The sequence below is a fragment of the Heterodontus francisci genome, chromosome 34 (genome assembly GCF_036365525.1).
Source record: "Heterodontus francisci isolate sHetFra1 chromosome 34, sHetFra1.hap1, whole genome shotgun sequence".
NCBI classification, from domain to species: Eukaryota; Metazoa; Chordata; class Chondrichthyes; order Heterodontiformes; family Heterodontidae; genus Heterodontus; species Heterodontus francisci.
Window position 1 is genome coordinate 39,993,069 of NC_090404.1, and position 13,823 is coordinate 40,006,891.

The window sequence follows — 13,823 nt, forward strand, 5'->3', positions numbered from 1 at the left end:
CGATGGAGTGGGCGGGGAAGCTTCAGGAACACCCGGTGTAGGCTTCAACATGCTTCTCCGGGTGACAGGCCCGGGTTAATGGCTGCCGGATTTCCGGCTCTTTTGGAGAAATTAAAGATTAATAAAGTGTACCATCAAAGGACAAAACTTTAAAGGAAACTGAGCTCAGTTATAAAGGGGCCTGGGGGAGGGGAGGGAGGAACCATTTGGGACACAGCACAGGGCAGGAGGTCCCCCTCCCCTGTTTCACAAAGACTCCCCTTGGACTGAGCCACACCTGGGCAGGGCTGGCTCAAGGTGCAGGAAGCTGCTAGGCTGAGCTGTGGACTGGGAGGAGTGGGGGGTTTGACTGACAGGCCTGGGGAGGGGGGATATCAGGGCAGGTATACACACTGCTCACCCTTTTCCTCCTGGGATCTTTTACTGGAGTCGTGTTGCTGAGTGTTTCTAAACTCTGTCTCCCTATCTCGGTAATGTCAGTGGATTGTAGGTTGCTGTGAGTGTTGGACTATATTGTCTCTCCTCATTCTTCCTCCTTCTCCCACTCCAAGTTCCAGGCTGCAGGCTGCGGTGGTTCGATGCGCCTGAAGCCTTAACTTTGTTTCTCTCTGCACAGATGCTGCCCGACCTGCTCAGTATTTCCAGCATTTCATCTTTTATTTCAGATTTCCAGCATCCTCAGTATTTTGCTTTTGTTTGTTTGCAGGGATTGCTCACAGAACTGAGTCGAGAAACACAAACGGACCAATTAAGAGCTGGTTTGTATCGGGGTGAACGTTGGATGTCGAAGTCGGTCCCAGACCTCCTGTGTAAGTCTTTTTGTTGCATCAGTTCAATCTGGAGGTGAGATGGAGGAGCAGCTGGTGGTTTTAACCCCGAGTATTTTTGAGCCCAGTCAGGCTCAACAATTTTCAATGTAACACTGCCAAGGGAGCTATATTCCAGGGGAGATGAGGTTGCTAAACGGCACCGACCATTAATTGTAAAGGAGTTTTGTTCAGTACCAAGTATTTCTGTAGACTCTTTTTAATCCATTTTACATATAAAGTTTGTTTTTTACTTTGTTGGGGTATGGGTGTCACTAACCAGTTCAGCATATATCACCAATCCCCAGTTGCCCATTGAAAGGTGATGGTAGGCCGCTGCCTTGAACCGTTGCAGTTGTGTGGTGAAGGTACTCCCACACTGGTCCTAGGGAGGGAGTTACAGGATTTTCACCCAGTGGTGCTGAAGAAATGGTGATATGTGCCCAAATGAACATCAATTTGTATTTTTCTCGTACCTTTAAAAAAATGTGCCAAAGTATTTCACAGGAGTGTTATAACACAACATTTGACACTGAGCCACAGAAGGAGACATTAGGGCAGATGACCAAAAGCTTGGTTAAAGATGTGCCTTTTAACTGCTCAGGACAATCTGCAGCAGGGAGCATGCACAGCCATCCTGGAGCAGGAAGCAGGAGTAGAGAATGTTGTGAATTTTTATCCTGGACTGACAATGATGGTTTTTGTAAACTTCTTTTACAGGGGCTTTGAAGGGGAGGAATTACAGATGGGGAAACTCAAACGGAACATCATGCCAAGATCTGACAGTTACTCGATTCATCAGAACCTGAGTATCATCATTCTTTGAACGTGGAAGGGAAAAGGTTTCAGGTATCAGTGTGACTGGAAAAGCACTGAGATACACAAAGTCCTGGTTAGACCACACCTGGGGTATTGTGTTCAGTTCTGGGCACCACACATAAGGGAAGATACATTGGCTTTGGAGGGAGTGCAATGCAGATTTACTCCAATGATACGTGGACTCCAAGGGTTAAATTACGAGGAGAGATTTCACAAATGAATCATAGTCATTACAGCACAGAAGGAGGGCAGTCAGCTTTTTGATTCAGTTCCCAGTCTCTGTTGAGCAATCCAGTCATTCCCATTCCCCCACTCTATCCCCGTAGTCCTGCAGGTTTATTTCTAAATATGCGCCCAATTTTCATTAATTCATAGTCTCGGCTTCTATCACCCTCTTAGGCAGAGTGTTTCAGGTCATTACTACTCACTGCATTAAAAACAAGTTCTTCCTCACATCCCATATGTAGCTTTTGTCCAAAACCTCAATCAGTGTTCGCTAGTCTTTGACTATCAGCTAATGAAAACTGCTTTTTTGTGTACCTTGTCTAAACATGTCATAATCTACATACAAACATACGAATTAGAAGCAGGTGTAGGCCACTCGGCCCCTCGAGCATGTTCCGCCATTCAATAAGTTCATGGCTGAACTGATTATTCCATATTCCTGCCTACCCCTGATAACCTTCCACCCGCTTGCTTATCAAGAATCAATTTACCTCTGCCTTAAAAATATTCCAAGACTCTGCTTCCACCGCCTTTTTGAGGAAGAGAGTTCCAAAGACTCTCAACCCTCAGGGAAAATGAATTCTCCTTTGTCTCTGTCTTAAATGGGTAACCCCTTATTTGTAAACAGTGACACCCTAGTCAATATTCCATTTGTCTTCCTACATACCTGCTGTACCTGCATGTTAACGTTTCGATTCCTGTACAAGGACACACAGATCCCTCTCTACTGCAGCATTCTGCAGTCTCTCTCCTTTTAAATAACTTTCTGCTTTTCTAATCTTCCCACCAAAGTGGAGAAACTCACATTTTCCCACATTATGCTCCATCTGCCAATATTTGTCCCACTCTGTTAACTATCTGTATCCCTTTGCAGACTCTTTGTATCTTCCTCACAGCTTGTTTTTCTATCTTTGTATTGTCAGCAAATGTGTCTATAATCCTCTCAGTCCCTCCATTCATGTCATTAATACAGTTTGTAAATAGTTGAGGCCCCTGCACTGATGTCTATGGCACTCCACTAGTTACAGTTTGCCAACCTGAAAATGCCCCATCTATCCTGACTCTGTTTCCTGTAAGATAGCCAATCCTCTAATCATACTAATATATGACTGTCAACACCATGAGCTCCTATCTTGTGTAATAACCTCTTATGTGGCACCTTATCGAATGCCTTTGGAAATCTAAATACACTACATCTTCTGGTGCCCCTTTATCCACTCTTCTCATTACATCCTCAAACAACTCTAATTTTGTTAAACGAGATGTCCCTTTCATAAAACCATGCTGTCTCTGCTTGTTTGTATTATGATTATCTAAATGTCCTACCACTTCTCTAATAATGTTCTCCAGCAATTTCTCAATGGCAGATGTTAGGTTAACTGGCCTATAGTTTCCTGCTTTCTCTCACCTTTCTTTCTTGAATAGAGGCACTGCATTTGCGATTTTCCAATCCGTTGGGACCTTTCCGGAATCTAGGGAATTTCGGAAGATTACAACCAATGTCTCCTGCAGCCACTTCTTTTAAGCCCCTAGAATGTAGGTCTAGGGGACTTGTCAGCCTTTACTCCCAATAGTTTTCCTTGTATTTTTTGTCCAGTGATAGTTACTCACAGAATTTTTACAATACAGATTGAGGCCATTTGGCCCGCCATGTCTGTGTTGGCTCTCCGAAGGAGCAATTTATCGAGTGCCACTTCCCCACTTACTCATTGTAAGCCTGCATGTTCATTTCAGATAAGTATCTAATTCTGTTTTGAATGCTTCAATTGAACCCTCCTCCACCACACTCGGTGTATTCCAGATCCTAACCACTCGCTGCATGAAACGTTTTTTCCTCATGTCGTCATTGCTTCTTTTGCCAATTGCCTGAAATCAGTGCCCTCTTTCTCTTTCCTTCCACCAACAACAGTTTTTCTCTCTCTGTTCTATCCAGATCCCTCATGATTTTGAATAGCTATATCAAATCTCGTCTCAACCTTCTCTTCAAGGAAAACAATCCTAACCTCTCCAATCTATCTTCATTACTCAAGTTCCATTTTTGTATATCTTTTCTGCACTCTCTCCAATGTCTTCACATCTTTTTTAAAGTGTGGAACCCCCAATTGGATGCAGTAATCCAGTTGAGGCTGAACCAGTGTTCTATACAAGTTTAACATAACTTCCTTGTGTTTGTACTCTACGCATCCATTTATAAATACTAGGATGTTATATGCTTTTTGAACTGTGCTCTGAACCTATCCTGCCACAACAGAAAGAGACAGTTCGCTCCTGGAGTTTGAGAGAAATCAATGCAGAGTTTCAAGGCGATGAAGGAGATCCGGCCTCAGCCTCCATATGCTCCTTGTTCTCCCCCTGGATCTTAAAACTACTGAAATCACTCTTCCCTCCCGAAGACAGAGGCTTTAAAATAGAAGCCTGGTGTATCTCTGTCCTATGCCTTGATTTACCTCCTGTTTTCTCCTCCTCTTTTCCCTCTCCTTTGGTTTTGTTCCTTTCTCTGGACTTGGTCCTTCCCCTGGGATTCTCTGTCTTTATGCGGTGGGATGTGTTTTGAGACAGGATGTCCCAGCTCTCCACCCTGGGATTCTCAGTATGAACAGGGTGGGATGTGTTTTGCGACAGGATGTCCCAGCTCTCCACCCTGGGATTCTCAGTATGGACATGGTGCAATGCATTTTGAGACAGGATGTCCCAGCTCTCCACCCTGGGATTCCCAGTACGAACAGGGTGGGATGTGTTTTGAGACAGGATGTCCCAGCTCTCCACTCTGGGATTCTCAGTATGAACAGGGTGGGATGTGTTTTGAGACAGGATGTCCCAGCTCTCCACCCTGGGATTCTCAGTATGAACAGAGTGGGATGTGTTTTGAGACAGGATGTCCCAGCTCTCCACCCCGGGATTTCCCTGGGATTCTCAGTATGAACAGGGTGGGATGTGTTTTGACACAGGATGTCCCAGCTCTCCACCCTGGGATTCCCAGTATGAACAGGGTGGGATGTGTTTTGACACAGGATGTCCCAGCTGTCCACCCTGGGATTCTCAGTATGAACAGAGTGGGATGTGTTTTGAGACAGGATGTCCCAGCTCTCCACCCTGGGATTCCCAGTATGAACAGAGTGGGATGTGTTTTGAGACAGGATGTCCCAGCTCTCCACCCTGGGATTCTCAGTATGAACAGAGTGGGATGTGTTTTGGGACAGGATGTCCCAGCTCTCCGCGTTGGAATTCTCAGTATGAACAGGGTGGGATGTGTTTTGAGACAGGATCTCCCAGCTCTCCACCCTGGGATTCTCAGTATGAACAGGGTGGGATGTGTTTTGAGACGGGATGTCCCAGCTCTCCGCGTTGGGATTCTCAGTATGAACAGGGTGGGATGTGTTTTGAGACGGGATGTCCCAGCTCTCCACCCTGGGATTCTCAGTATGAACAGGGTGGGATGTGTTTTGAGACGGGATGTCCCAGCTCTCCACTCTGGGATTCTCAGTAGGAACAGAGTGGGATGTATTTTGAGACAGGATGTCCCAGCTCTCCACCTTTAAAGGACAAGGTGAGGACCAGCTGGGCTGAGAGGTTTTTCTTTTTGATATAACTGCAGTGCCTTGTTACCAAACTCACTGAGCTCATTATAGGCCGGGTGTGTTTGATTGGACAGTGTAGATGGATCTTTATTGTGTATGTAACCCATGCTATACCTGTCTTGGAGTTTTTACAGAGACAGTGTAGAGTGAGCTTTCCTCTGTATTCCAGCCAGAATCAGCACCTTCAGGAGAGGAACATAAGACCATCAATATAAAAGGAGTAGGTGAATTGCCCCTTCGAATCTGCTCTGCCTCTCAATAACATCATGGCTGCTCTTCTACCTCAACACCCATATCCCCATATTCATTGACATCCTTAATGTTGAAGAATCTGTCAATCTCTGACTATACTCAATAACTGCACATCACAGCCCGCTTGGGAGGGGGGGGGGGGTGGAATTTTAATCCTTTCAGCAACTTTCTTCATATCAGCTCAGAATCTTCTCAAGGGTAATTCAGGATGGGCAACTAATTATGGCCTTGCCAGGGATGCCACATATCCCATGAAAAAATAGAATAAATCCTAAAGACTGAACTCTCATTGTGAGACTGTGACTGCTAGTTCTAGACTCACCAGCCAGGAGACACAACTTTACAGCACAGAGTCATAGAGTTTTACAGCACAGAAACAGGCCCTTTGGCCCAATGCACCTGCACCGACCATCGAGCACTAATCCCAACTAATCCTAACTAATCCCATTTCCCCACACTTGGCCCGTAGCTTTGTATGTTATGGCATTTCAAGTGCTCGTCTAAATAACGCTTGAATGTCATGAGTGTTCCTACCTCTACCATCCCTTCAGGCAGTGTGTTCCAGGTTCCAACCACCCTCTGAGTGAAAATATTCTTCCTCAACTCCCCTCTAAACCTCCTGCCCATTACTTTAAATCTATGCCCCCTAGTTATTGACACCTCTGCTAAGGGAAAAAGTTTCTTCCTATCTATCCTATCAATGCCCCTCGTAATTTTGTATACCTCAATCAGGTCCCCCCTCAGCCTTCTCCGTTGCAAGGAAAACAACCCGAGCCTATCCAGTCTGTCTTCATAACTGAAATGCTCCAGCCCAGGCAACATCCTGGTGAATCTCCTCTGCACCCTCTCCGTTCCAAGCACATCCTTCCTATAGTGTGGTGCCTAGAACTGTACACAGTACTCCAGCTGTGGCCTAACCAGCATTTTATACAGCTCCATCATAACCTCCCTGCTCTTATATTCTGTGCCTCGGCTAAGAAAGGCAAGTATCCCATATGCCTTCCTAACCACCTTATCTACCTTTGCTGCTGCCTTCAGTCATCTATGGACAAGCACCCAAAGGTCACTCTGACCCTCTGTACTCCCTAGGGTCCTACCATCCATTGTATATTCCATTGCTTTGTTAGACCTCCTAAAGTGCATCACCTCACACTTCTCAGTATTAAACTCCATTTGCCACGGCTCTGCCGATTTTACCAGCCCGCCTATGTCATCCTGTAGTCTAAGGTTTTCCTCCTCACTATTTACGACATCCCCAATTTTTGTGTCATCTGCTAACTTACTGATCGTACCTCCTATATTCACGTCTAAATCATTAATGTACACTACAAACAGCAAGGGTCCCAGCACCGATCCCTGTGGTAAACCACTGGTCACAGACTTCCACTCACAGAAACAACCCTCAACCATCACCCTCTGCCTCTTGCCACTAAGTCAATTTTGGATCCAATTTGGCAAATTACTCTGGATCCCATGGGCTTTTACTTTCTTAAGGTCCCACATGGGAGATTGTTTATCAAAAGCCTTACTGAAGTCCATGTAGACTACATCAACTGCTTTACCCTCATTTACACCTCTAGTCACCTCCTCGAAAAATTCAATCATATTTGTAAGACACGATCTCCCCCTGACAAAGCCATGCTGACTATCCCTGGTTAATCCCTGCCTCTCCAAGTGGAGATTAATCCAGTCTCTCAGAACTTTTTCCAATAATTTCCCTACCACTGATGTTGGACTCACCGGCCTGTGTCCCAAATGGTTCCTCCCTCTTTTCAACATACCTCAGTTTCCTTTAAAGTTTTGTCCTTTGATGTTACAGTTTATTAGTCTGTATTTCCTCCAAAAGAGCTGGAAATGTGGCGGCCGTTAACCCCGGGCCTTTCACCGGGAGAAGCCCCGCAGCTGCTGCCCCGTTCGGTGCAAACGTGGCACCTGGAGCTTCTTATTGAGGTTGTTGAGACCGACGCCGGGTGATTCTGAAGCCGGCCCGCCCGCCGGCTCCACCGCTCCTGTTGTACGCTTATTGAGCGCAAAAGTGCCCACCATCATTCACACTGCGCATGCTCCAAGTGCTGTTCGACACTGCGCCGGCGCACTGGTTTTCTGTCTTGTGAATAAGGGACATTCTCAACCGCGGGATACCTTGGGTAAACACTCCGTCATTGGACCCCAACCGAGGGGCGGAGCCAGAGGCAAGCACGCGACAGAGTGGTGAAGAGCAGCAGCGATTGAGTGGGGAACTGAATGCGACGATTGAGGCTGCGATCGTGGCCATTGAGGGGATTTCGGTTTATTTCGCTGTTTTGTGTCAAATTGTCGATGAGGCTGAATTTGCGCTTGTACCAGTAGTGCGCCACCTAATGGTTGCATTTCAGCAAACGCGCGTCCTAAGAAAGTAATATTTTAAGTGGTGCATCAATTGCTGCAGTTCCAATTGACGGGATGCGATCATTGAGAAGGATGGCCTGAACCAATGACACCAACAGGTGGACTCGGAATTCTTGAAAAGTTTTGAAATTTTTGTCAATATTTATTGTTGGAATTTCATTCACATTCCAGTTTTTACACTGTTTATTCTGATCAAACAAGTCTTTATTTTGCTGAGTCGCTACATATAATGTAAATACCCTAGCTGTACAATCTTCTACCGAGGCAGTTAGATAAAGGAGGTGCAGTTTTGCTACCGCCATATAAATTCCTGGTTAGACCAGTCCTGGAATACTGTGTACAGCTCTGGACATGCCAATTTATAAAGGATACACATTGCCCTTGGAAACAAGGCAGCACGGATCCACCAGACTGTTTGCAGGTTTGGTTGGTTAGATTATGAGGCATATCCCTTATAACAGTGAAACAACTGTTGGATTCCACCTGGTGCCGCACCTTCCTCTTAATTTCAAGGTGGAGAACGAAATTGATCAACAAAAGCCCAAGGGTGCAATGCATTCGCCTGAATCATTAATAACATCATTCCCATCTTCCACTTCTTAGCTGCATCTCCTTTCAAACGTTACAATCCATCCTACACAGTATTTGGTCCAGGATTAAATAATTAATGTTGATATATTAATATTTAGGCCATCATTTTAAGTGAGATTCTCATCAATATCCAAAACAAATTGAGTTGTAAACCTGATGTGCAAACAATGGAAATCATGTCAGTATGAAAGACCAATCTCATGATTCATAGCTGTACCCAACCAGCTCGTGCTTGCAAAACTCAAAACACAGTGTCCAACATTAGATGTGATTCCGCAATTGTGCAACGTTTGCTAAATACTCCGCAGTGTGCTAAGAATTATGCTGACAACCAACTTAATATTGTCAGTAGGGCTCGCAGTGTGGCCCATTTGCGCGTACTGGAAGCTACATATATTAATACACAGGGCCCTGTTCTTTGCAGATGGAAAGAACATGTACAAACATTGCGCCTGTTTCAGTGGAACAAAATGAGTGGCAGCCGTTTGCTGGTTCATTCCTTGGGGCAATGCTTTGACCAATCAACGTCGAACTGCCTGGTTTAAATTTCAAACAAAGCTTGACAGTAAACTATCAGTCACCGCAAGCTGGTGCATTCTCCATGGCAAAGCCTCTACCAATCAGAGTTCACTTGCTAACCAATCAGCACTCTCTTCTCATACCATATAAGTTGTTGTTTTCCCTTACATTGGTTATTCTTGTGGATTGTCCCGATGAGTGTATGATGAAAAGCTTTGACATCACGTCTCTATTTTCAGCAATTTTCAAGTTCTGTACAACTAAGCAACTAGAAACACCGAATTGTTGCAGTGCAGAAGGAGGCCATTCGGCCCATCGTGTCTGCACTGGCTCTCTGAAGCAGCAAGTCCCTCAGTTCCATTCCCCTGCCTTCTCCCCATAACCTTGCATATTCTTCCTTTTCATATAACTGTCATATTCCCTTTTGAATGCTTCAATTGAACCTGCCTCGACCACACTCTCAGGCAATGCATTCCAGACCTTAACCATTCGCTGCATGAAAAAGTTTTTCCTCATGTCACTTTTGCTTCTCTTACCAAATACTTTAACTTCGTGCCCTTTCGTTCTCGATCCTTTCACGAATGGGAGCAGTTTCTCTCTATCCACTCTGTCCAGACCCCTCATGATTTTGAATACCTCTATCAAATCACCTCACAGCTTCCTCTTCGCCAAGGAAAACAGTCCTAACTTCTCCAATCTATCTTCATAACTGAAATTCCTCATCCCTGGAACCAATCTCGTGAATCTTTTTTCTGTACTCTCTCCAATGCCCTTACATCTTTCCGAAAGTGCGGTACCCAGAATTGGATGCAATACTCCAGCTGAGGCCAAACCAGTGTCTTTTGAACGTTCAACATAACTTCCTTACTCTTGTACTCTATGCCCCTATTAATAAAGCCCAGAATACTGGATGCTTTATGAACCACGCTCTCAACCTGTCCTGCCACCTTCAATGACTTATATACATATACACCTAGGTCCCTCTTCTCCTGCATCCCCTTTAGAATTGTCCACTTTATTCTATATTGTCTCTCCATGTTCTTCCCACTTAAATGAATCACTTCACATTCCTCTGTATTGAACTTCATCTGCCAACTGTCTGCCCATTCCACCAACTTGTCTTGTCCTTTTTGAAGTTCTACACTATTCTTCACACAGTTCACAATGCTTCCAAGTTTTGTATCTTCTGCAAACTTTGAAATTGTGCCCTATACTGCAAGGTGTAGGTCATGAATATAATCAGGAAAAGCAAGGGTCCCAACACTGATCCCTGGAGAACTCCACTACAAACCATTCTCCAGCCCGAAAAACATCCATTAACCACTATTCCTCGTTTCATGTCACTTTCGTACCCATGTTGCTACTGTCCCTTTTATTCTTGAGCTCCAAGTTTGCTCACAAGTTTGTTGTGTGGTACTGTATCAAATGCCAACTATTTTAAACTATTGTTACCCCATTTACAATCGTACATCATCAGCATTGGGTTTTGCCTGGAAAGAAACATAATTATATGTTATGTCTGAGGCGGGAGGAGTGCACTGTTCATTGAGGTTCCACTTCTCCATGGGTCACAACATATGTTTAATTTTTTCCCTCTTAACTGGTACAGTCAATCACAGATGCTATTTTTCTCCCAGAATAAAACACACAAATCAGGTTTCTTTAATAAGCAACAAAAATATCAGTTTATTGTAAAATGAAATGTCTTACTCAGTAATGAAGTAAAGCATAAACCCATAGATTGAAATATCAAAGTTCCCTTTTTACCGAAGCACCTCAAACCCAGACAAACACATACACCCATTAACTGGAATAAATAAAGGTATTTTTTGTTTTTATAGCTCTTTTACAGGCAAAAGAAACACTTGGGCTGAAAACCTGCTTGTTCTTGAAGGAATAAAAGATTGAGATATGTTGTGTTCCAAAACTGGCATGCAGTCTGGCCTCCGGGGGTGGGTCACCGGGATCTTTTAGAACCGTTCTTTTCAGGCAGCATTGAGAATTAATTTAGCTGGTTTTTGTTCAAAGACAGGAGACGAGATGAGTTGACACAGTGGACTCAGAACAGTTCAAAAGGGAAACCAACCTTTTGACCGCCATCAATCCTGGCCTGTCACTTCTTTGTAAACAACTTCTCCAGGTCTTCAAAGTTGTCTCTTGTTTATTGAGCTGGAAGTCAGCTGGTTTCCCAGAAAGGCTTGTTGTTAGTGCTGGAAGTCAGATGGCTTCACGGAAAGGCTTGTTTTCCTCAAAAGACCTCTCAGCATCACTTTTAAAAGAAAAATATTCCCAAGGACTGTTTTTCAAAGCCTTTACATGACTCCCCTTTGAAAACCCCCAAGTTTAGCATTTGTTCAATCTTTCAAAAATGAACTCTCAAAGAGAAATAACAACACACAGAGGCACTTTTGTAACAGCAGCAAGAGAAAATGATCAGAGTAACAATCGAACACAGGATAACTGTCAAAATACACACAAAAGCTATGTCAAGAAAGCTGTTAAGTCTCGGTCTCCATCAAGCTACATTGTGACAAGATCAGGTCGAATCAGCAGACCACCTTGTACGTTTCAGAGACACTTGATTCATGTCTAACTATATATTTTAAAGTTATTTCATTCCATCATGTGCATAGTTGTCTTTTGTGCATCTCCATGTTTGGAATGGAGGATGTTGTGATATCACTTTGCCAGTGTAAATCTATACACAGCATCACAGAAACTGATGTCACAACAGCATGTGATCAGTTAGTTGGAGTTGAAGAAGACACCTGGTCACACGTGTAAGACAAGCTCTCCTGTAAGTGTGTTCCAACAGCAATAAATAACTCACAGTTTATGGACATTCAAATGAAGATTGCTGGTTTCCTTATTGCTATATTTAACAGCAATAAACACAAGACAACCAGGGAATTGACACACGTGCTATTCCTGTTCCTTCACGTCAGTCTATTTTCACCACAAACATGTTTCTTGTGCAAAATGGCCTGTTTGGTTTGAATGGAAATGATTTATCCAGCCAATGACAGCATCGAGTGATGAAGGCATGAGCATAAAATAGACAGTGAGATGAAATAGTACCACAAGCTGCGGAGATGCAAGTTTCAATTTCTAAAATGGACCAAGCTAATTAATATGGCTCCTGTGAAATGTGCAAGGCAATCGTACACCAATAGAAACAACTGGCTCACATCAAATTCTGACACTTTCATGTGGCATCTCCTTCTGCTTCTGTCACTGTCTTTCCTCCAGCTCCCGCTGCTTCTCCAGCTCCCAGGCGAATTAGCTGCTTGATGTGAACACATCGAATTCATAAAACACAGGTTTCCCTGGAAAGCAGGAAGTGAGAATGAAAGATGCAGCCTATTGAGAAGCGATAAATTGTGCAGTTAACTGGATAAATACGCACCAGAATCTTATATTCCTGCTTCTTCCAGATACTGAATACATGAATGTTCAAGATTTGTTCCCATTAGCAATTATCCAGTCACACACTTCCTCCAATCCTTTACACGTTGCTTAGATTTCAAACTGTGCATATTTTCTCACAGGTTTTCAATGTGAAGAAAGCAGAGCTATGAGAAGCTAATGTTGTTCAGCAGATGTAGTGAAAGAAGATACCAAACAGGCCGATGATAACAGTGAATGTTTTGTTGAGTTGAGCTGCAGTAAAGGGTTGGCACCACTTAAAATGTCATTCAGCAGGTCTGGTTCCAAATCTGGTGATAAAAATGATAAGAACATTTCTCGCTGCATTTCCTCAGTGTCATGAGGTCAAAAGACAAGGAAACAAGTTAAGAAAGTGTATTTGACTGAAATGGATTGTAAGATGGCAGAATGACAGTGAAGGCAGCAGCAGTGGTGTTGAGAAACAGACAATTATAGAAAGGTACAGCACAGAAGGAGGCCATTCGACCCAGTGTGGTTTTTTGACAGCGCTGTTGTGATTGGTTGATCAGGAGTGATATTTGTGCCAGTTTGAACAACAGGCAGAAAAATCTATCCCATCACCATTTTCCTTGCCCCATCATCCCTTTTATCAGTCCATCACTCCATGTTCTAACTTCTCACAGCCCTTCACGTGTTCACTTTCATTCTCCTTGCTCTGTCTCTGTAATTGTCATTGAACTGTTACATCTCTGATCGCCCCACCAGCTTTGATGAATAATCACTGACCTGGGGCTTTAATTGTGCTTCTCTCTCCACAGCTAACGCTTGAGATACTGAGAATTTTCTGCTTTTATTTAACACGTAAGTCATGTTTATGAGAGTCGTCATCGCAGCAAGATCTTATATTTTTTCCATTCAGGAATCGAACCGAGGCCATGGTAGTATAAGCATTAAGTCCTAACCACTCGACCACGAGTGAAGCCCCCTCAAGTTAGCTGCTTTTCCAATTTCTTCACTTTCAGCAGGAAATTCCTCTGATTCTTTGAAGATTCGAGTTCTGCCGTGGTCATTTTACACACGAAATCGGGTTCAATGTAATGAAACCAAACCACATCCCCACTCATTCACTGAAGGTTTCAGTTCCTTCAAAACCTTGCAAGGATCTTTCTTAAAATACTTGTTAGTGGTTGTCTTCAGTGTTTGTTTCTCATCCATTTTTACCTTTAGTTTTGTTTCTAACAAATGCACAATATCTAAT